This window comes from Podarcis melisellensis, assembly GCF_964234715.1.
Source record: "Podarcis melisellensis genome assembly, chromosome: 16".
Taxonomy (NCBI): domain Eukaryota; kingdom Metazoa; phylum Chordata; class Lepidosauria; order Squamata; family Lacertidae; genus Podarcis; species Podarcis melisellensis.
Window position 1 is genome coordinate 35,395,617 of NC_138533.1, and position 25,315 is coordinate 35,420,931.

At 44.3% G+C, this 25,315-nt stretch overlaps 1 protein-coding gene and 1 long non-coding RNA gene across 3 annotated transcripts in view; one reads left to right on the plus strand and one right to left on the minus strand.

Moving 5' to 3' along the window:
• LOC309359497 (transmembrane protein 132D-like) overlaps positions 1 to 25,315 on the plus strand; it is a 461,903-nt gene that overhangs the window by 199,429 nt on the left and 237,159 nt on the right. The gene's annotated exons all lie outside the window — the stretch shown is intronic.
• Positions 6,860 to 24,163, minus strand: LOC309359655. The gene is made up of 2 exons (XR_014163900.1): positions 24,100 to 24,163; positions 6,860 to 7,123 (listed from the first exon to the last, which is right to left on the minus strand). It is a non-coding gene; the product is annotated as an uncharacterized lncRNA (long non-coding RNA).

Below are 25,315 nucleotides of genomic sequence, written 5' to 3' on the forward strand. Positions count from 1 at the left end.
ATTCTGCACTTTCTGGAACAACGTGGGAACCAAAACATAGCTATCCTTTTAAATCCACACATAAGTGAATCCTCTGATGCAGTTCTCCACCCAATCAGTGTTTACCAAAATGCATATGTTTGATGAAATTGCACATATTTTTGAAGACAACATACAAAAATGCATTTTAGATTTTCCGTGAGGATTTTTATTTTTTGAATGCAGATTGCTGCAGAAATATTGCTGACTACATTTATTGTTTGAAAAATGAGGAACTGAAAGACCCCAAACTAAAATATTCTTCCACCCCTAATTGCAGCTTTCAAGATACTTGATAACTTGCAGTTTTAATCACAGACAGGCTTCAAAACTAGAAACCCTATCAAGCTTCTTGTTGACCCACCAGGCAAAGCAAGTGCATGAACTTCATTAGACTTTCAGGTCACACGTACTGATTTGTAATTATTTCCCCTCCACCATTCTTTTAAAAAGGAAAAGGAAAAGGAAGAATAAACGATAAAGATGCAGAGCAGAAGTTGTAAAAATACATTAATTACCAAAAAAAAAAGAAAAGAAAAGAAAAGAAAAAAGAAAAGAAAAGAGAAAGGAAAATAAGAGAAAAGAGAAAAGAAAAGAAAAGAAAAGAAAAGAAAAGAAAGAGACGCTGAATATTGTGGATATGGTCTTGGCATGTGTTCTCCCAAAACATCACAAAATAGTTCAATTGTTGAGCTTTATGCATCCTTCTGCACTATGCCAGTTTAAATAAAATGGCTACAGTCAATATTTTATTTAACCACTCAAACAAATACACTCATAAAAGTCCATTTCAACTTGTTTCTCTCACTTGCATTCCCCCAGGATAGCTTTGGCACTTTGTCAATATCACTCAGCAACACTCTAAGGCAGTTGCGTGGACCTTAATTGTGAATCTAGAGCAGTGATGCTTTCTTGGTGTGTGGGATGACTGAGTGAATGAGGAGATGTTACTGGAAAAAGTCCCGCAAACCCAAAGCGGAGGGGCTTCTCCTCTGGGCTAGCTTTGCCACTTGGGGTATGTGAGACTTAGCACAAGGGTGAAAACTGAACACATCCTTCTTAAATAGGAAGTACACTAAAGATAAATAGGGCAAAAGGTAGCATAAAATTTGTGGGTGCTGTTAAGTTGTGGGCGAACATATCAGACAACACAGCGATTCTTCAAACAGCTCTTCTTTATTCTGAGGCCAGAACTGAACTGAGCTGAAGGGCTCAGTCAGCCTGCTTATATAGCGCTCCAATACCTTGTTACTGTAACAACTTTCTAAAACTATCCAATCACTGAACGTCACTTTCGATCCTTCATTTGCATAACTATCTACAGTATCCCCCTGCTGGCCCAGGGTGAGAACTTCAGTACAGAACAGGTGCTAATTTAACAGCTTAGATGCGTATTTAAAAATAATTGCAGCTGTTTAAGTTGAAATAAGAACACAATGGAAGAACACAGCAGGGCTCCTATTGTCCAACTGCCTGTTGTCACAGTGACCAACCAAACACCCATGAGAAGCCCAAAAGCAGGATTTGAGCACAACATCGCTCTACTCACCCACCTGCACTAGTATCCAGGGCCATGGTGCTTCTGACAATGCGGGCAGAACATAGCCGTTGTGGTTAGGAGCTTGAATTGCCTGATTGCATCATTGTGAACCTTTTGGGGTCCAAGGCCTGGTCGGATTAGTACCTCTCAGTGAAAAGCAAAGCTGGATCATTTTAGTAGCTTGGAAGGTATCTTCTTAATTAATCCATTCTTAATGAACCAGCAGCAAACTGGACTCGGAGGAGTCCACTCATTGCTAATTTTAAAAGACATTCATCTAATAGACTAAATTATTTACATGTTGCTTTCCTATTAATTTCTACTATGATTGTTCACTGTTCATGGAACTGCTGTTCAGTTCTGGGAGCCACATTTTTAGAAGGACGTTGACCATCTGGAGCATATTCAGAGACAGGTGACCAAGATAATGAAACAGAGTCCTATGAAAGAGATGCATAAATGTTGAATACGGCTGTACATCGCCCTTCTCCACTGACCTAATCCAGGCCAACCTCAGGACCAGTGCTGGATTTACGTATAAGCTAAACAAGCTATAGCTTAGGTCCCCACTCTCTTGGGGGCCCCAATTTTTTTTTTAAGGAAATAAACACTGGATGTACATTTCCAAAATGTAAGATAAAAAACAAATAAAATAAAACCTGCATACAGCAACAGTGTTTTGTGTTGTGTAGGCTCCTATGATGTAAGTAATGGGACCCGACTGCTAGCCTGCTCTCTAAAATATCACTGGTTTGCTCATTTCTCTATATAGGGTGCCTACATTATGCATGGACTGGTTGTGTGGCAACCTGTGCAAATGGCTTTAGGTCATAAATTCCCATGTAGAATACATTCAACACAAAAAGCAGTGACCATTTGTTGTTTGCAAAGGACAGCTGGACATATAAAGGGACCCATTACGTTCAGTAGCTTAGGGCCTCATCAAACCTAAATCCCGCCCTGCTTGGGACCACCGGCCCCAGATCCGACCCCGTCTCAATTCAGGGCAGGAGTGGATGGGGGAAGAAGTGTCAGCAGCTTGTCCCACACTCGAGTAGGACCCCTGGCAGAGACACATGCCCGACTGGCATGTTCCCTGCCTCCTGGTCAATGGTTCAGGACCTTCAAAAGCTTTCTTTTGCCCCGAACATTACAGCGACCAATTCCAATAGATATCGGCACACTTAGGGTTCTGCAGAGTCTTCGCAGCTTGCATGACAGACCTCAGCAACTCAGCATTTTGGCTAATCTACTTTATTGACATATAAACACACACGGAGCACTGCAACATGGCTTCCTCTCTCTCTAGCATCAAACAGCAAGGAGAAAGAACAAAGGACATCAGCCCCACTTTACAGAACACAGTAACACAAACATCCTGTCTTCGTCACTTCCTACTCTGTGGAGTCAAAACATATACTGTCATGTGATAGACAACAATCCTATGACTGCAATCACGGAGCAGGAATTCTAACAAGAAGAGGAGGAGGTTCAATAGTGCTGAGAGCTGCTTTGCACCACACAGGAGTGAAGGAGCATCCTGCACCCAGCAGAACTGAATCCACTCACCGGCTGTTGAGCGGGGGATTCAATCCTGCTGGGTTCTGTTTCCTCAGTGTGCTCTCTGAGGGGAGCACACTGAGGCTGCCTGTCTCAAGTTCCCATTGGATCCTCTGCTCCATGGCAGCACCAGATCCCTTTGAGCTGCTTGATTTGCTTTGGGCTTTGGTTCCCAGTCCTCGTTCGTGTTTAGCCTGGAGAAGATAGGATTAAGGGAAGGCATGCTCGCTGTCTTCAAATAGTCAAAGGGCTGCCATGCAGAAGCAGATTTGTTGCCCTGGAAGACAGGATGAGAACCAAGAAGTCACAATGGCAGGGAAGCAGATTTTGGTCCAACAGGGACCAGCTGTTTGACAGTGGAACAATCTGCCTCGGAAAGTGGTGGTCTCTCCTTCGCCAGAGGTATTTTAAGCAGAAGATGCACTCCCATCTGTCAGGGATGCCAGACTAGACAAACTCTTTTAAGTTCACATCTAGCTTTACCATTGTATATTTTAAAGGGGACAGATCGCTGAAGACATAGGGACCTGCTTTTAATGTTTTAAAATTATTGGCTTTCATTGAAAAACGATTCCGTTGCATCAAGCGATTTTTGATGTCATGAAACAGATATTAAAGCTGCTGTTTAGAACTCGACAGAACTTTCTTTGTTTAGTTACCCGGCGGCATTTGTTTATATGTTATTTCTAACTGCCCTATGCCCCAAATATACATATAGTTTAAATATCACTCCTTTAAACACACACACACACCCCACCAGAAATCTGATTGTATAAATGAAAAGGTGGTGGCATTAATTAACTGGAGATTCCACGCTTTCGTGTGTTCTGATCATTTTCCGTGGATCGGGAAACAGTGTTAATAAAGCTAACTCGCTGTGACAGGTGTAATTTCACGGATTAAAGAGATGCTCACGCCAGCGACAAGCAGGCGGGAAGGATACGCACCGCTTTTATCGGAATTCTGAAACGTATCACGCTTTCTGTTTGGAGAGGTTTGGGGGACCGAAACCCTTATCGTAACAGGATTAACATACAAATATTATCACAGGCAGCAGGGTGTTTTAGTATGAATATTAACTGCAAATATTATGACTTTGTATCGGAATAGCTAATTAAGCCCATCTGTCAAATAGCATTTGAAATTTTCGAGACTGTGCTTGTTATCAGTTTGAGGCAAAATCCCAGATTTCAAGCAGCCCTTTTGTTTTCTTGTCTTATAGCTGGAGGTGGGGGTGGGGCAACATGGAAGCAACCCACGTTGATAGAAAAGTAAGGGTGGAGAAGTAGTGGCTGGTGGGAAGAAAAGCAGGGCCCACAACACACACAGTGTCTTAAATTCACTTTACTTTATTTAACCTGTTTCCTTTGTGCCTTTCTGTACAGCAGCACTGGCGGGCAAGAAGATGGATTTCTAACACAAATGCTACCTCTGAGTTGGCCAGGGTCAGAGATCCATTTGCATTAGACAGAAGTCAGAAACAAGCATAGTGTTACGATTTATCCTAGTAGTCTGCATGCTTTTAATGAACTTTATATGCCCTGAACTTCATCTTGTGGGTTTTGGACCACAATAAAGTATTTGTTGTTGTTATTCAGGCATTCAGCAACAGCAACAACTTTCAGGCATTAACCTCCCGACACGCACAGGGTGCCATATAACTACAGTTTGCCCTGGTGCGTTTGGGAAGTTTGCGAAAGCGTTCTGTGAGCCAGTCACAAAGTGGCTGGATGTGGCATGAGAACAAATGGTTGTTGCGGGACATGGCATAACACAAAAGAGCACAAAAAGAGACAGGGCCACAAAATGGTGTGGGAAAGTCTCCCATGCGGTGCATCCCCAGCCAATGGGATAAAAGGCACGAGCCAGCTCTTTGGGCTTCTGCTCAAAACAGATGAGACGATGGGCGTCCGAACCTGGCATCTGATGAAATCTGGGTGTCTCTAAAGTGTGGGCCAGCACAAACAGGAACTGAGAAGAAAGAGCAAACACTCTTTTGTGCATTGACCATTTTCGAGGGGACATATATTTTGAGGTCTTTTGTGTACTGGAAGGATCACTGTCACCTGCAAGTGTCACGTTGCAACTTGAGGCAAATCTTACTTGGACCACGTCATACATTGAAACAGCCATACCTTCCCCTAAATAATTTTGGAAGCTGTAGTTTTGCCAAGGGTGCTGAGCATTGTTTGGAGACTCATATTCTGCTCTCAGTTCCCAGGATTTGGAGGAAGCCAAAGTATATCTTGCAGATGGGGCCTTAGAGAAGCTTGCCCTGCAAATCTTTGAGAACCAGGATTTAAATGGCAGTGGGGAAGCTGGGCCAAAGGGAAATGCAAGGGCTTGATGTGGCCTTGATTTACCCTCGCCATCATTTATTTTTATCGCTTGCGCGGTTAGCAGCGTGTATTTCTCGTTTCCGAAACTTGCCTTTAAATTATTTAACGTCCAGCATTCAGTGGAAAGAGCTCTATGACTTACAGCCTCGTTCGCTAACCTGTTGCAACTGCGGCTATGTCCCAGCAGGGATCTCCGGAGTGCCGTAATCCCCAAACCGAGTGCCAGTTCCTTGGCTCAACGATTTGTTCGGCATAAATAAAAGCCTAATGGCACCAATAATCATATTATGTGGCTTCCTGGTGTTCATTAAAATGTTTCATAAACACTGGCCTGTATCATACATCATAGTTAATGTTGCTGGGGTGTCTTTTTTCCCTGTGGTTTTTATGCCCTTGTAGTTTTGTCCAAGGGAGATTGCAGCCAGAGAAGAGAGGAATTCTCCATTCTGAGGAAATGTGTAAGATATTGGCAATGCCCCCACCCACTAATTTTTATCCGCTTAAAGGTGCCCGATTCTCTTTGCAAAGCAAACCCTTCAGGGTATTGTCATGTTATAGTTGTGAGCTTCAAGGCTAGACTTATTATTCGGAGAGTTGGAAGGGGCCACAAGGGTCATCTAGTCCAACCCTCTGCATTGCAGGAATCTTTTGCCCAATGTGGGACTCAAACCCACAACCCTGAAATTCAGAGTCCCGCATTCTACCGATTGAGCTATCCCAGTTCTTATTATTTCTTATTGTTTATTAAATTTACTAGTCACTATTTCGCCATTGCAAGTCAAAGCAACTCACAATATTTTAAGCAAACAACACATACCCTCCACTACACACACACCTGCATTATATATATGACAATTCTATTTTTTAAAAAAACAGAAACAAACCTACATTAAAACATCCAACCCATGCAAAAAGGCCACAGATAGTTAAAAGCCTGAGGCTTGATTAAAAAGGAATGTTTTTGCCTGACACTTGAAAATATGTAACAATGTTACTGGGTGAACCTCCAAGAGGGAGAGCATTCTACAAGCAGGGAGTCACCACTGAAAAGGCCCGTTCTAATGTTGCTTGTTACTTTCAACATGTTGCTTGTTACTTTCAACATGAAAAAAACTTCAGCAGAAGAGGGCCAAAGTTTGATTTGTTTCTGAAAGGTGCTTCAAAATAATGAATATATATTTTTGTTTGTTTCTTTGTGAGGATGCACATCCTCATGTCTCAGTGATGTCTATGCTGACATGGTTATGTCCACAGAACAGAGATGGCAGAATGTCCAAGGACGTGTGTGGCGATCACACAGGGTCCCCGGACGTTTCACTGTCTATTCATCCCTGTGCCACCACTTTATTTCTCACTGCCACCACCTAGGCCCTACCTGGTACAATACTGAGTCCAGTCAGGGTTTAAATTGGAACATAAACTTCTGTTTATTTATTGCAGTTTAACAAGCGTGTGGTTTCATAAACGGTATCGGTCAATTACAATCATGGGGTGCCTATCCAGACCTATAACTTCCGCTACCTGCTCTCACTCACTAAACCACCTCTCAGATATTTACTTGTCTTCCTAGCCCCTAACTGTTCCTGACTCAGCTTATTTCTCTACACTAACTCAACCTCCCCACAGACTCTATCCCAATTCACTCCCCCTCCAACCAACCACCCAACTCCCAACGAACTCCCCTTTCACCCCTCCCAAAGCTGGTTTTATAGTCCCTCTGACTCCACCCCCTGGGTTCTGATTGGGGAACTTGTTTAACTATTTCACCTCCAGCATTCTCATATGTTAACGTCACAACGTGTTCTGTGGAAAGGGTAAAAGAGTATTGGGAAGTGATCCATAATGAATTGGGGGGGGGATGCTTAAAAGTACTCTTCTTTTCCCCAAAACCCCAGAGTCCTTTCTGTTGAGGATAACTCAGACGGAAATTCCCAGATGTCAAAAAAGGTTATTTCTGTATGCTACTACTGCAGCCCGTGTTTTCTTAGCCCCAAAATGGAAAACGAGCAAGGTCCCAACTAAGGAAAAATGGCAACTTAAGTTAACAGAATATGCACAGTTTGCAGACTTACCATATAGAATAAGAGAACAACAAGAAGATACGTTTAAAGAAGACTGGAAAATGTTTATTGAATATATGCGAAATATTTTTGTACACCTGAAAACGCTGCAAGCATTAAGATTAATTCAACAGTGTAATAAGTTTTGATGGATGCAATAAAGGAATACTGAATGGTATAGTTTTTGTAAAATATGAAGAGATTTATGATATGTAAAATGAACCATGGAAAGAGAAGAAGGGAAGTCATTGATATCTTAGGGATGTAAAATGAGTATCTTAAATTGAAAAACAGAAAACTTAATAAAAATTACATACAAAAAGAAAAAGAAAGAAGGATGTGCTCTGTGGAGAGCTGGCTTTAAACACCAGGCCTCTTGGCAGACCAATTCTGTGTTACAGTGAAGGCTGGCAACATCAGCCCTACTATATGGGAATCCCTTTTTCAGCAGGAGGCCGGTCCACTGTCCCTCAGACCTTGTTGGGGGACTATATTTTAGAAAAAAAATATATGAACAAATTCCTATGCCACACAAATAACCCAGAGATGCATTTTAAATAAAAGCACACATTCTACTCATGTAAAAACATGCTGATTCCAGGACCGTCCATGGGCTGGATTTAGAAGGCGATTGGGCTGGATCCATGCCTTGGACTGACAGTCAGGTCATGCATCCACAGTAATGACCAGAGGAGGAATGACTGCTGGGAGGAGCACAAAGAGAGGAAGTGACGTGGTGCATCAGCAACAGCACAATCAGATGCCTCCATCTGCCCCAGCTCCACCAGTCTCTACAGCCACAGCCGGTACTGTCTCTCTCCAACCGTTTGACTTCACCCCAAAGGTGTTCTCCTCCTCCAAGACTGCCGGATACCAACAACTGTTGCGTTCTTTTGCTTGTGTGTTTGCCACCCTGGACTCCTTTGAGAGGAAGAACAGGATACAAATGTAATTAATAATATGAGAGCATTTTCTGCCTGGTTTGTCTTTCGCTTCAGTCTGGCGGCATCTTCCATGGATTCAATTATTTGCCGCGGTGCCTGCAAGGTGCTACCATGGGACTCTCTTCTGAGCCTCTCTCATTACAGGCACGATTAGCAGCAGTAGTTACTCCTCTCTGGTTCCTTGTTCAAACCTTGTTTGAAGAGTTAAGGACATATCGATTAGCGGCTGTTTGGTGTGTGTTGGGGGTGGCCTTTGGAAAGTCAGGCAGATTTCCCTCCGCACTGCCAAGCCCGCTAGCAGAAGAAAAAGGTTGCATTTTCTTTTCTTCTGTGCTGAAGCTGACACAAATGAATGCCGGTGACAGAAACTGGGCCAGTTTTTGTGCGTCAATTTGGGATGCAAAATCCATCGGAGATATTGATAATTCTCTTGCACGAGGGAGCAGGGACCAATGTGGGGTTTATGCTCAGTGGAAGAGATGTGCTTTGCATACAGAAAGCCCCAGGTCCAATTTGTGGAATCTGCAATTAAAGAGATGTCAGCTAGCAGGTGATTAGAACCTGGGTCCTGCAGAGCCTTCGTTTCACATCAGAGTAGATAATGCTTTGTTTGATGGACCAGTTTATATGCTCAGAAGGTGTTTTAGCTCAGTGGTAATGATGATGATGATGATGATGATGATGATAATATTTGTACCCCGCCCTCTCCAGCTGGAGCCGGGGTCAGAGCGGCTAACATCATATAAATAACACAGTATACATAAAAACAGGCATCAATTAATTAAAATACATCTTAAAATTAATTCAGACAAATTAAAAACCAGGACAGTTATCAGGTTAAGATTGAGAGCGGTTAATACTTGCCAGGTAGAGCATCTTTCTTGCATGCACAAGGTCCCAGGTTGTTGTTGTTGCTATTATTATTTTGTTTGCAATATTGTGCTAATGTACCATAACAAATATATATGTAAATATGGAAGAAAAAGAAGAAGAAATAATACGTATATAGTAACAGAAAACCACCATCAGTTCACATTACAAATATAACAACCACCAGAGCATGAGTTAATAATAGCCATACAGATGTCCAAATAGGTAACTGCACAAATTTGATGTCTATATGAAATATGTTCAAAGGTAACCAGGGCATTAAGGTCTTCAGATTATTGCATAATAGATGGTTGGCATTTATCCTTCCAGGCTCAAAGTACAAGTCTCTTGGCAATCACAGGGGCTTGCAAATCCACTTTTGTTTTCCTGCTATTAATCCCCACATAACAGAAAAAATCATTTAAATGCATACAAACACCTGCAAATATCAAGGATTTCACCAATGCAAAATTGAGGGGGATAACAACTTCAGACCAAAAAGAATGTTTTGCTAGTGAGGTTAAATTTCTGGTATTTCCTGGTTCGATGTGTCTCCCTCTCTTATTGTTAATGTTTAGGAAGAACTTTAAAACATTCTTGTTTACCCATAAATTTGATGGCTATAAGATATGGTTCCTGGAAATTCTTAACTTTTTATCTGTGAGGGTATGTGATTCTTTTTAGATGCTCTTAAAGGTAAAGGACCCCTGACCATTAGGTCCAGTTGTAGCCAACTCTGGGGTTGCGGTACTCATCTTGCTTTATTGGCCGAGGGAGCCGGCGAACAGCTTCCGGGTCATGTGGCCAGCATGACTAAGCCGCTTCTGGTGGACCAGAGCAGCGCACGGAAATGCCGTTTACCTTTCCACCAGAGCAGTACCTATTTATCTACTTGCACTTTGACATGCTTTTGAACTGCTAGGTTGGCAGGAGCAGGGATCGAGCAATGGGAGATCACCCCTTCATGGGGATTCGAACTGCTGACCTTCTGATCGGCAAGCCCTAGGCTCTGTGGTTTAGACCACAGCGCCACCTGAGTCCCTTAGATGCTCTTAGGTGTTCTTAAATGTTGTGAGATGTTTTTAAAAGGTCACATCCACTCCTTACATCTAAAGCACATCCACCCCAATAAAAGAATCACCCCTTCGAAAAAAAGAACAACCCAAAAAACCAGTCCATGGATTAGTGACGAAGTGACTGATAATGGAAAACTGGGTGGATGGAGGAATGGAATGGAGTATCCTGAGAAATGACATAGCTGACTGGCTGGAAACCTGAAGAGAAGTGATTGATACGGCAACATTTTATTTCGGGTTCCACTTACAGAGTGCAAGTGTTGCTGTCGTTATTGCTGCTGCTACAACATCAGTAGTGCTGTTCATGTTCACTTCAATGGGTCTTCTACAAAACAATGTCCTTTGTTTCCTGATTGAAAGGCTTCCTTCACAGGGATGCTTAACCTCCTAAGTCTATTTGTCAGAACTAGCACTTAATACCTCAGTGTAATGGATAGGATCTACTTTCTCCCCCTGCAGTAAATCAAAGGTGACATTTTGGCAATCCTTCATTAGATAAAGCCCTTGTTTTGGATGGCTCTTAATGTAACCTGGTGTATTGAGAGATGGCATTATAAGAAAAGGATTCTTCCAGCCTTCGATTTCTCAAGTCACATGGATGCTTCATGCTGTGTAAACAACTCGGGGACATTTGACGGAGTCGAATGCTGGAAGATTCAAAGCAGATAGGACAGCACTTAGTCAAACTGTAAAATTCACTCTCAAGAGGCAGGGCCAGATTTATGTATAAGCTAAACGAGCTGTAGCTTAGGGCCCCACTCTCTTGGGGGCCCCAAAAAATGAAAGAAAACAACAACAACTGGATGTACATTTCCAAAATATAAGATAACAAATAAATAAAATAAAACCTATATACAGTGTTTTGTGTTGTGTAGGCTCCTATGATGTAAGTAATGGGCCCCGCCTGCTAGCCTGCTCCCTAAAATATCAGTGATTTGCTCATTTCTATATACAGTGGTACCTTGGTTCTCAAGCTGAATAATTATTTCACTGTTAATATACTTCTTAATTGTATTTCACTATTAATGTACTTCTTAATTGTATTTCAGTTCAACAATTACTTTGATAAAATACACATTTTGTTATGTGCAAATGGCTTTAGATACCTATTAGGTCCTTAAATTACCATGTAGCATATATTCAAAACAAAAAACAGCAACCATTTGTTGTTGACAAAGGACAGCTGGACATATAAAGTGCCCCATTACCTTCAGTAGCTTAGGGCCTCATCAAGAGGCCACCTGGCAAGAGGCCACCACTTGGGATGGCTTCTAAAGAAGATGAGACTTATCCACAGAGGACCAAGGCAACCAGTGGCTGCTAGCCATGATGGCTGTGTTTTTCCTCCACCATTGGAGGCAACCATGCTTCTGAAAACCAGTTACTGGAAACTGCAGGAGGGCAGAGAGCTTTCATGACAGGCTTGCCATAGGCACCTGGTGTCAGTATTTTCATTCTCTCCTGTTGCTGAGTGTGTGACTATTAGATCACGTGCTCTGTGTGTTTACATTCCATGCTTCGGAAGTGCGAGAATGGAAGACACTGCGCACCACTTCCGCTCTCTTTGTTCTGACTCTTGTTTCTCTCTCGGTAGAGAAGAGAGACACACCATGATTGTTCTGTTCTTTATTTGGATCCTGTGAATAAATAACTCAACTCAGATGCCCCGCGTCTGCAGTCTCAGCTTCTGCTAGGGCTCTGCTGTTTAATGAGATCCTCCTAATTGAGGGTACTGGTTGTGCACAGGCACTCAGGGCACACTAAGGGTTAATTTAGAGGGAGGGGTGTAACCCCAGCCCTAGCCATAGCCCTGGGATCACGCCAGGCTGTCTGAGGCCAATTGCCTGAGAGTGGCGTGATCCCAGGGGCTGTTAAGAATGGCAGCGCAATGTAATTGGGGGCACTTCCTTCACACTGCCAAACACCCGCATCCCTCCCTTTCTGTTAGGCATTGTTGCTTTGGCCTTGCTTTGGTTTGGGTCACCTGTTTTGGAACAGGGGCTGGGTAGGATTTTTTTCCCCATTTGGCAGATTGGCTATAGCCACTTGGTTTCCGCCTACCCCCTCAGCAATCGTCACAACTTGTAAGGTGGCTGTTAGGCATTGGCTCATTGAAATGTGGGGGAGGTGAGGTGTGGCCATCACCTGCCCCTCCAGGAACAGGGTATTCCGGTAAAGGAATCTGGGGGTCCTGGATCTCATCCAAAGTCCGCTTGAGGGGCTAGGGCCATGCCAGGACCACAGGAACCCCGGGGTGAGCTTTGGTTGGTCTTCATCGATGTTGCTCCCTTGTTTGTTTTATCCTTTTGGACTACCAATCAGAAAGGTGGAGTCAGTTATGGTAGTTTGGAGCCAATGCGTAAGCCCATACCGCTCACATGGTTGTATTAAATAAAGTTGTGGCCAAAATTTGCCCAAAATTTAAATTAAATTAAGTGTCAGTGTGAAATTATTTCAAGGGGAGTGGGATCCTGGGGGCCTCAAAGCACAACTACGTGCATGCATTTTCGGATGCATGTCATGCTTAGACGTCTGGAAGGGTGAATGCTGTGCTATGTGCTCCAGACTGGTGCCAGGAGAGGCCTGTCTCCCACCGAGAAGCACCAATACCTGGTTGGCCACTGTGAAGACAGGATGGTGGTCTAGTTGGCCAACTAAGCTGATGGAGCAAGCTCGTCTTGTGTCCTTACTCCTGGAGGGTCATTTTAATAACTCAGATCAGTCAGCCTTTGGGTTTGAATATGGCTGCCACATAGAAACTCTGGGTAAGGAATGCCAGTCCTGCAGGAATGCTGGCATCAGCACCTGGCACTCTTGGGCAGTTGCTGGCTGGACACTGATGCTTCTTTGGCTGCTCAGCCGGCCATTCCTCCCAGCTGTGGTCTTCTCTGATAGCACTGGCTGGGTCTGCAAAGCTGTTCTTCGTTTTTAATTTCCAATAATGCCCAGATGTGCCTTTTTATTTTTTAGTTCTTTGTGGGTTTATTCTGTGTAATAAACAAAATCTGCTCTTATTCCCTTGTGGGGGACACAAGAGCCCTTATAGAGTCCTTTGTAGGTTCTCAATCAGTCGGAGAAAATAACAGAGGCCAACCAGAGAATATTGAGAAGCAAAGCAGCTCGTAAGCTTGATCTTTATTGAACTGTTGCAAAAGGGTGCTCCCCTCACATGCAGGAAAAAGGAGGAGAACCCAGAACCAAGGTGTGTCTGCCCTTATATAGACATTTTTAATTCCCTGCCCTGGAGCTCAAGACCACCCATCCATACATCATAGATACATCACAGAAGAGGTGTAACCCAAGACCACCCCCCACAAACATCATACCTACATCACAGAAAAGGCGGGTCTACAACATAAATTTGAATGTTGTTGTTTTTCCTGCCTGCCAGGTCATCTGATAATGCCTTATCTGATTGCCTTTCCTGATAGTCTGGCCATTCCTTTGAGATGGTGATTACCCAATTCCTGAGACAATGGGAAGGTTCCCTCCCTCCCTCCTTGCAGAGAAAATATTTGGTCAGTTTGGGAGTCAAAATGGTTTCAGGGCAGTCTTACTGTGCTGCTCCAGACATGTGGTCCACATATCTATGTACGTGCTAGATTGGTAGATTTATGAACATTTACCAATAATGAAATAAAAAATTTAAGGTCATATATATATATATATGACCTTAAATTTTTTATTTCATCTGCAACATGCTATTGATACAAATTAGTGGTAGATTTATACTGGACCATCCATATCTGACTCTGCTTTCCTAGTGCTCTATGGTGCTTCTCCAGTGTCAAGACATTTTTGCCAACTGGTGTGGCACTCTTGTGCTACAAGTCAACAAAAGTAAGATTAAAAGAAATAAACCAGAACATTTGTGATATGAAAGGCTACAAGATTCCAGCAAGATGTTACGAGACAGGCACTGATTAAAAATGAAATGGTATGTCCACCCCCTAACCTTTGCAGGCGTAGGAAGTGGGACTGAGTATAACACAGCCCTGATAATAATAATTTATTATTCCTACCCCGCCCATCTGGCTGGGTTTATCCAGCCGCTCTGGGCGGCTTTCAACAGAACATTAAAAACATAATAAAACTTCAAACATAAAAAGCTTCCCTAAACAGGGCTGCTTTCAGATGCCTTCTAAAAGTCTGATAGTTGTTTATTTCCTTGACATCTGATGGGAGGGCGTTCCACAGGGCAGGTGCCACTACCGAGAAGGCCCTCTGCCTGGAAGGTTGTTGCACAAAGGAAAAAAATGTACATTGTCAATGCAAAAGTCCCAGTGAAACTGAAGAGATAGAATCGATAAGTCATGTTCTTCTATAGTGTAAATTTTATCTTGCTTCCTTCGGATCAGAACACATCCACCTCTTCCAAGGTGCCTAAATATTCTGCTGCTGCGTGTAAAACTCACCTGGGCCTAATTTTAGCAAATTTATAAGTTTGCTTTCTGCGCCTGGCGTTCTATAATGCGATACAGTTACTAGTAATTTTATAGTCATGGATCTTTATTTGGTTTTGTTTGATATATTTTGGCAAAATTTCTTTTTTAAACACTACAAAGGAAAGAAAATTAAAACAATACAATACAATACAATACAAAAACAAAGACACTACATAACACTAACACTAAGACATTAAACTAACAAAACAAACAAAAACAATTTAAAACACATCCAATAATTTCAACACCTCCCTTTTTGTATTCCACTTCAGTTAACTGTTTCAGCAATTCCTTTCCTTCTTCCTCTGTTTTCTGTCCTGTAATTTATCTTAACATATTCTAACCTTATTTTTTCCCTTTAATACATTAGTAATCTATTTGCACTTAGTTCCTTGTAACATTTCTACTAAAGCCCTATAACTTCATTCCAACATTTTTCTAACATTCATTGATTTTACAGTATTTCTGTAAATAATCTTTAAACTTTTTCCAGTCTTCCTCCACCGACTCTTCTCCCTGGTCTCGGATTCTGCCAGTCATTTCCGCCAGTTCCATATAGTCCATCAACTTCATCTGCCATTCTTCCCGGGTGGGTAAAACTTGTGTCTTCCAATACTTCACGATGAGTATTCTTGCTGCTATTGTTGCATTCATAAAAAAGATTCTGTCTTTCTTTGGCACCAATTGGCCAACCATGCCCAGGAGAAAGGCCTCTGGTTTCTTCAGAAAGGTATATTTAAGTACCTTTTTCATTTCATTATAGATCATCTCCCAGAATGTCTTAATCCTTGGGCATGTCCACCAAAGGTGAAAGAATGTACCTTCAGTCTCATTACATTTCCAACATTTATTGTCAGGTAAATTATAAATTTTTGCAAGCTTGACTGGTGTCATGTACCACCTGTAAATCATTTTCATTAAATTCTCTCTTAGGGCATTACATGCCGTAAATTTCATACCTGTGGTCCATAACTGTTCCCAGTCAGCCATCATTATGTTATGTCCAACGTCTTGTGCCCATTTTATCATAGCAGATTTCACCATTTCATCCTGAGTGTTCCATTTCAACAGCAAGTTATACATTCTTGACAAGTTCTTAATTTTTGAATCTAACAATTCTGTTTCCAATTTGAATTTTTCCACATGGAAACCAACTTTTTTGTCCAAATTGTATGCCTCCATTATTTGATAATAATGGAGCCAATCTCGCACTTTATTTTTCAATTTTTCAAAGCTCTGCAGTTTTATTCTGTTTCCAATTTGTTCCAGAATTTCTGATGATTTGATTGTTCTATCCCTGTACTCACCTACATGAATCAGGGCATGGATGATTGTGACTGAGACAAACATGAAGCTGTAAACAAGGCTTTGTTCCCTGCATGCGGTTGTAATTAAGCATATTGAGAGTCCCATTGTGGAACGCTGCATTTGAGTTACTCCTTGGCTCCTGGGGTGAGTGGGTGGGAATGCGAGCTCCTTTTTACACCACAAAGGCTGAATCATTTGCTGGGCTTCCGGTCAGGACAATCTGCCTTTTCCAGATTGCAGGAAATAAACTGATAAAGGTAAAGGTACCCCTGCCCGTGTGCAGCTCTGGTGCCGGCTCGCCAGAGCAGCTTTGTCACGCTGGCCACGTGACCCGGAAGTGTCTCCGGACAGCGCTGGCCCCTGGCCTCTTAAGTGAGATGGGCGCACAACCCCAGAGTCTGTCAAGACTGGCCCGTTCGGGCAGGGGTACCTTTACCTTTACCTTTACCCCTGCCCGTACGGGCCAGTCTTGACAGACTCTGGGGTTGTGCGCCCATCTCACTCAAGAGGCCAGGGGCCAGCGCTGTCCGGAGACACTTCTGGGTCACGTGGCCAGCGTGACATCGCTGCTCTGACGAGCCAGAGCCGCACACGGAAACGCCGTTTACCTTCCCGCTGGTAAGCGGTCCCTATTTATCTACTTGCACCCGGAGGTGCTTTCGAACTGCTAGGTTGGCAGGCGCTGGGACCGAGCAGCGGGAGCGCACCCCGCCGCAGGGATTCGAACCGCCGACCTTTCGATCGGCAAGTCCTAGGCGCTGAGGCTTTAACCCACAGCGCCACCTGCGTCCCTCTAGAGCTAAGGCTTAAGATAGTTCAATTGGTAGAGCATGAGACTCTTCATCTCAGAGTCTTGTGTTCGAGCCCCACATTGGGCAAAATAGTTCTACATTGCAGGGCGTTGAACTAGACGACCCTCATGGCACTTTCCAACTCTACAGTGATTCTATGAAAAGCTCTGGGGAGGAAGCTTGAGGGCTCCTGACAGGGTCCCATAGTCCTCCTTCCTCCTTTCCAAAGTCTAGTTACTGCTTGCCCAGCTTTGGGCAGGAGAAAGGAGGACTCTAGGACCCTGTCAAGAGTCCTCAAGCCTCCTTCCCAAAGCCTGGTGCCTCCCTTTGGGAAGATGGCTTTGGGCTGGGCTGTTAAATGTTGTCCTAGCACAGGGCACCATATCACCAAGGTCCACCCCTGGCAGCAGAGTCAGGTGGAGGTGGGATGTGCCACCTTTCTGGATCCCACATCTGAGGCAACGGCTTCGGTGTGCCTCATGGCTGGGCCAGTGCTGGCTGCAGGTGCAATTTGCTCACTGGCAGGCTTTCCTTAATGGCTTTCCTTTGATGATAAAAGTAGTAGAGCGAACTATCATAGTCTCTATTGCCCACATATTAAGAGAAGCTCAGGAATGCTTCATCTTAAGTCATATTATGAAGTACTGTATTCCAATAAAAACAGCTTCTTTGTATTATTAACAGGTTGGATGAAATCCCATGGATATAGCTGGATACTTTGACAGGAGATGTCTGGCTAGAGGTGTCTGTTGTAGGTTCCAAACCTACTTTGCCAGCCTTGCTTTTTCTGCACCCATCAATAGGGGCAGTGGAATGCTTTTGTTGTTTAATTGTGTCCAACTCTTCGTGACCCCATGGACCAGAGCACGCCAGGCACTTCTGTCCTCCACTGCCTCCCACAGTTTGGTCAAACTCTTGCTGGTAGCTTCGAGAGCACTGTCCAACCATCTCGTCCTCTGTCATCCCCTTCTCCTTGCACCCTCCATCTTTCCCAACCTCAGGGTCTTTTCCAGGTAGTCTTCTCTTCTCATGAAGTGGCCAAAGTAGTGAAGCCTCAGCTTCAGGATCTGTCCTTCCAGTGAGCACTCAGGGCTGATTTCCTTCAGAATGGAGAGGTTTGATCTTCTTGCAGTCCATGGGATTCTCCAGAGTTGCTTCCAGCACCATAATTCAAAAGCATCAATTCTTTGGCGATCAGCCTTCTTTATGGTCCAGCTAAGTGCCTTTTTGCAAACAGCGTTAGGTCTAGAGGAGATGGAGCGGTGCTCTGGCCCCCAGAATCTTGCTACTCATCCTGCTTATGGATGATCCAAACTACTCTCTGAAGCACCTTCCTTTAACCCTTTAAACCCTGTTCCACTGATACTTAAACAGCTCACCTGCTCACTTGTTTGTTTGCTGTTCTGATATTCTGTCACCATACTGGAGTTGCTACAGCCACCTATTGCAGTCCATGAGGACTGCAACATGGAAACTGCCTTGCAAATTCATTATATAGTACAGAATAATATTTTTTTATTGAATATGTATTTATATATTTTTCTAAATATGAAATTCTATACAGACTTTTTTTTAATCACAAATTTATAGAGAAACACAATGGAAGGAATTTATGAAGAACCACATGAAAACATTTTTTTAAGTACTGTTTTTTTCAGTTAAAAAGCTTATTGTTCTAGCCAAACGCCAAAAGCAATGACATATTTTTATTGGGTATGCTTCTTGGCCCTTTTGGCTACTATCAAGTACAGCACATGCAAACATGATTCAAACTGGGTACCGACTGATCCACCCAACCCTACTTTGGTCTAATATGTGGTGACCAAAAGTTTTCCCACCATCTTTTCTCCCTTAAAAAAAAAGCAAAAACAAAACCCAGTTGTGTCCCATTGTGTTCATAGTGGAAAATAAGGCTCTCCCTGTGATCCTGGACCCTTCATTTTGTCTCTTTGGGGTTGGGAGATTAATGACTTGGGCTGCATCCAGACTGTCACTATTTTGCAGGAAATGTAAGTGCTCTATCATCCTAGTGCATTGAGGGGAAAATGACTTTCTGCAGTTAGTGATGGAAAATGCACCGAAATGTGTGAGATGAATTGATAATTTATAGGAAAATGTATAAGCACCCCAGAAAGCAAATCAGGATAAATTCGGAAAGAGTGCTCATTGTTGTGTAACTTTTCTGAAAACAAATAATGATGAACTCTCAATGATGACTGGACATAGTTTAACCACTGTGTAAGCTGTGTGCAAGCAAAACAGAACAAATGTTCATTAAAGACCAGACGTAGCCTAGCTGCCATGTAAGCTTTGTGCAAGCAAGTCCAGCTAAAGGCTAAATAAGCAGGCCATCCGGAGGAGCCCAGGAAATGCACAGGTTCTATGGATTGAACCTGATACCTTCCGATTTTGAAGTGTCTGCTCTATGTTGAACCACATTCCTAGGCCGTCATCTTAAGAGTGAGGACCTTCTGGTTTGGTTCACCTGTTGCCCTTGATCCTCTTCTTATTTGATTCCTCTGTCATCCTTGATCCTCATGTTCACGGCTTCATAATGATAACCTGAGCCGTGTCAGACCTGTTCACTGACCCCTTATGCCTGTCCTCCACGGCAGTTTGTTTGAAGATCCTTAAGGGCCTGAGAGTCAATAAAAGGTAGACTCAGTTGCTGCGAACATGACATTTAGATGAAGAAGGCCCTACCGGGCTCCTCAGTTGTCATTATAAAGATGAAAGTTGTTTCAGCTGGATTTTTGTTTTTTGTATGCTCTGAAAAGAAAAGAAAAGAAAAGAAAAGAAAATGCATTTCTTTGGGAAAGGACTTTAGATAGTAGATATGCATGGAACTCATCTGAGATACCATGAGTAGCTACTGCAAGGCAGTGTTAAGCTGTACATAATTTGTATGTTGAACTACTGGGCATGAAAATCTCTGCAAACAGTATGGCCAATGGTCAAGGCTGATGTCCAGCAGCCCCAGGAGAGCCACAGGTTCCCCATCCCTGTATTACATGGTTTTTGCATATGGTATATGGAAAGTACTCTGGACTAGGGATGCAAGAAGGCATTGTTTTGCATTCTGCCCTGTATTCATCACTTCCAGCCCCGCTTCTGTTCCGCTGCAATTCATCTTCTGCCCAAAATCACATTTCTTATCTTGCTGCACAGTGCAGTGACATTATGTAACTCATGTAATTGCTTATGTAACTAGTGTAATTAATTATGTAATATGTAAATTACATTGTCATCGCATTATTCCACCCTGTTTACTTCAGTGCAAAGGAAATGCAATGCAAATAGTGACCACGGGGAAGTACGTAATTGATTACATATCAATAACTGCCAGTACCAGTTGTATACATTGGATTGATTTCCATTACAGATTTGAGACAAATAAGCGCATACTGGCAATTTCTGCTCCTGCTTTTGTTGGAACTCTCCAACATCCCTGTAATGGTTCTAGGGGGTTGCTAGTGCGTAAGTTGCCGCCACTCCCGGCTAAGTTGCCTGGTTGAACCCTTTCTCTCTGGACAGCCCTTCACTCGTGGCTGTCTGAGTCGATGGCAGAATCCGTCAGTGGGTGTTTCTTGAACTTCTTCCAGCAAAGAAGTTCTTTGATGCCAAGTCTCCTCCTACTCTCCCTGTGCGGAAGTCTTCTGCACAGGGAGGGTGTGGGCAGCGGAGGACCCGTGCTCTCCCCGCTGGTCTCCGGCGAGGAGTCCTGGAGCCTCCTCTCCGATTCCCCCATCTGCCTCCCTTCACCACTGGTGTTACGCTGATTTCCTTCCCCAGCAGATGGGCTGCCTCTCTCCCTTCTGGGACCCTCTCCGGCATCGCTCTGGAGCCTTCCCTCCGCCTCTGGCTCCGATGGCAGTTCCCTGACAATCCCTATTTTGAAAAGTTGAAAGTGCTATAACATGCTTGTTGCTGTTTTTGTTGTCAACTGCTATTGTGCAGCATGGAAAACTTTGCTCTGGTCATCTTTGCATGCCCTGCAACAGCTTGCTTTCCACTGATTTCAAATCCAGGGGTAGCTTTGCAGGACAGGGTTAAAGATATATGCGGGGGGGGGGGGGAGGATATAATAAGACAGAGGCAGAAATCCAGGTCTCTACTCAGCAGAATGAGAGAAGGGTCTTCAAATACAAGGCTGGCTTGTTGCAATATGGACAGTGGTGGCTGGTGCCCATTGTGGCTGGTAGGGCAGAAGTCGGGGATCCCCAACAGTAGGTGGAGGCAGAGCCAAGGAAAAGCAGAGACAGCTAATTCCAGTTTTGTCCCAGCCCGCTCTTCCCTGCTGAGTTCTACAAGAGCAGTGCTGAGACTATGGAGGAGGAAGGTGACATGTCATGCCCAACCCTGGACTGGTTGTAAGTCTGAAGGCAGGCAGGAGGAGCTTGGTGGAGCAATGTCCCATTTGCCCTAATGGAGCAGCCTCTGGAGTAAGGGAAATTGCACATATTGCTATTTCCACTGCGGAGTGGGGAGAGCTAAGATCATTAGTGAAGACCTGACATTCTGCAATGGTGCCACTGTCTGTGAGAGGTGGCAAAGTGAAAATGACTGCATCTTCGTGATGAACTGCTGGGCCTAAGCTGTTACCCCTTTCCCCCCATCATAAGAGACACTTCAGGAAGTAGCTTAAAGTGTAAGCTAGACCTTAGGTTAGGCTGATTGCCCCCTCCCTGCTTAAAGTGTTGCATTTGCAGTTGCCTCTGACAACGTGTCACACCGAAAGGCCTTGTCATGAGCAATGAGCGCCCAAGATGAGCAATTTTTATTTTTTATTTTTGGAAAAGGACTTGAAATCTTGACTGGCTCTGACGAAACCCTGAGTGCTTTGTTTGACAGGTTACAGTTTGCCGATTCCCAGCTGTACCGTCTTAGCAGTGGGAATGAACCTCCATCGCTCCATGGCCACCCCTGCCAGCGCTCTTGTTTGTGCAGCACTACGGAAAATGACATCTTGGGCCTGAATGAAATGTCAACTTGGAAACTGCTCCAGGCACTCTTTCAACTAGCCTTAGATCAGTGATTCCTAAATAGCTTCTGCATCCCTTCTCTCTCTGAAAAAAAAAAAAGGAAACCAGAAGAGCTTTTCACTAGCAAAGGTGCTAGAGAATAATAAGGCGAATTTATTAAGGATGTGCGCAGGATTTGGATGAACCCTGAGCAAAATTCTGGTGCTTCAGAAGGATTTAGGGCTTACATGGTGACACAAGGTGAAACGTTGACCCCTGAGGTACCATATTTTCCGCCCTATAGGATGCACCGTCCCATAGGATGCACCTAGATTTTTTTGGGGGGGGGGGAATAAAGGGAAAAAATTATTTTCCCCCCCAGGCGCGGGGCTGGGGTGGGGGAAGCCCGAGCTTCCCTCCCCCAGCCCCCAGAACGGGTCCCAGAGCGATGCAGAAGCTGCACGCAGCTTCGGCATCGCTCTGGGAGCTTGCGTGGCTGGGGGAGGGGGAAGCCCGCTGCCAGCCTCCAAACCAGGTCGGGGACAACGGGATGGCGGCGTTCCACCTCCCCGCTGTCCCCCGAGCTTGTGGGGCTGGCGGTAGAGCTCTCCTGAAGCCTGGAGAGCGAGAGGGGTCGGTGCGCACCGACCCCTCTTGCTCTCCAGGCTTCAGCTAAAGCCTGCATTCGCCCCATAGGACGCACACACATTTCCCCTTCATTTTTGGAGGGGAAAAAGTGCATCCTATAGGGTGAAAAATACAGTACTTTGTTGTGCCTCACCGATCCAGACATTTGTTTGCTTGCTTGCTTGTTTTTAAATGTGGCTCGCAAGTGTCTGCTGAGAAGGGGGATCAAATACCAGAGCTGTGGGGCTGAGATGGGGGAGAGAGAGCTCTGTTGTGACTGGCAGGTCAAGCAAATAAGCAAACCCCTTTTATAACCCACAAATATAAACTTTTTAAAGGTGCCTTGCACAAAAGCCCTTGGACTTATTCATCAGCAAATAACGTTTATTGGGGTGGGGGGGGGAAACACATTTGTGATTTTCAGATTAATTGCCCACAAAACACCAGAGGATATTAAGTAATTACTTTTCACCCATCCCAGAACAATAAAGGCTGCAGTTATGGGAGAAGACACTGTAAGTGTCCTTCTGAAATTTGAAATGATCCGTGCTTTCAGCATGGGTGGCTTTGTTTGCAAATTCTATCCAATTTTACCCTGGATTTTTAAAAATTAGACCTCTCTCTCTCTCTCCCTCTCCCTCTCCCTCTCCCTCTCCCTCTCCCTCTCCCTCTCCCTCTCCCTCTCCCTCTCCCTCCCCCTCCCCTCTCTCTTTCTCACTGCCCTCCTCTTCTCTCCATTTCAAAAAATGGCTAGCCCAAATGCCCCTTGACTTACTTGTCTGTAGTTTGGCAGGCTTCATCCACTCTGCAAGGCATAACATGCCTGCAAATTTCAGCCAAGTTTGCCAAAAAGGAACAGAGTTATATCCATTGTAAAACTTCACAATGGCAAATGAGGGACAAAACGGACTCAAGTGGAGCCCAGGCTGAACCAAGCAGCTTACAAAGCACCTCTTAACAAGGCCAACTGCTTCCCAATGAATCCCTGAACTGATTAAGAGCTCAGCCAAAAATCCAATGACATTCTGGCTGACTTTGACACTAGGTTACTGAAGATGTATCACTAGGGTCTCCACCACCACTGCTACAGAGCTTTCCCATCACACTTACTTGCCTTGTTTCCAGTGCCATAGCATGGAGGGGGCAGGGGAGCCATGTCCCCAGGCATAATATTCAGAGAGGGTGTTGTGGCGATCACACAGGGTCACCGGACGTTTCACCGTCTATTGATCCCTGTGCCACCACTTGATTTCTTGCTGCCACCACCCAGGCCCTACCTGGTACAATACTGAGTCCAGTCAGGTTTAAATTGGAACATAAACTTCTGTTTATTTATTGCAGTTTAACAAGCCTGTGGTTTCATAAACGGTATCAGTCAATTACAATCATGGGGTGCCTATCCAGACCTATAACTTCCGCTACCTGCTCTCACTCACTAAACCACCTCTCAGATATTGACTTGTCTTCCTAGCTCCTAACTGTTCCTGACTCAGCTTATTTCGCTATACTAACTCAGCCTCCCCACAGACTCTATCCCAATTCACTCCCACTCCAACCAACCACCCAACTCCCAACAAACTCCTCTCTTCACCCCTCCCAGAGCTGGTTTTATAGTCCCTCTGACTCCACCCCCTGGGTTCTGATTGGGTAACCTGTTTATTTCACCTCCAGCACTCTTATATGTTAACGTCACAGGCTTTACCAGGCACCCCCCCTCCCTGGCACTGGATTCCGTGGGGATCCCTGCCCTGTCCTGGTGATGGCGGCAGAGCAGCGCAGGCCCACAGTGAGTGGGCATGGACAGAGGGTGGTGGGCAAGGGGCGACCCCAGCCTGGCACTCCTCTCCAAGGGTGTCAGGGGGATTCACCCACCAAGGGCCACGTCAACTGGCCAGACCCCTCTTGGCTCTCTGGAGGCATCAGCAGCTTCCCTGCTCTGGTAGGGCGGTTCATAAAAAAACTTTTTTATTTAAATGCCTGCTCCAAATGTCTTATCTTACTACAGTAGGGATTATATAAAGGTAAAGTGACCCCTGACCATTAGGTCCAGTCGTGACCAACTCTGGGGTTGCGATGCTCATCTCGCTTTATTGGCCTCGGGAGCCGGTGAACAGCTTCTGGGTCATGTGGCCAGCATGACTAAGCCGCTTCTGGTGAACCAGAGCAGCGCACAGAAACGGTGTTTATCTTCCTGCCGGAGTGGTACCTATTTATCTACTTGCACTTTGATGTGCTTTCGAACTGCTAGGTTGGCAGGAGCAGGGACTGAGCAACGGAAGCTCACCCTGTCGTGGGGATTCGAACCTCCTGAGCGGCAAGCCCTAGGCTCTGTGGTTTAACCCACAGCGCCACCCATGTCCCTTTTTAGGGATTATATAGCTATATCTAAAATTCCATGCATATCACTTAATATTAATCTTGACCCTCCTTCACTGAATTGAAATCTCAGGCTTCGCGACATAGGAAAACGGCCAAGTAAACAGCTTTTTTTGTCACTTTATGACCAATTCAGCTTTATTTTGCAAGAGCTGCATTTTTTAAGAAAGAACAATAAAAGATGCAGAATATGATTTCCTTCATCACAGCTATTTTCAATATATGTTTTTCTCTTATTATGTTTCAAAATATTAATATTCTGTCTTGTTCATAGGTGTTCGACTCTGATATTTTGATTGAAGAGTTTGAGGACAGTCTGTAGTGAAAGACACTTAAGAGAGTGAGAACAATAGACTATTAGATAATGGCAGCTTCACCATCAATAGCCACAAGAATATCT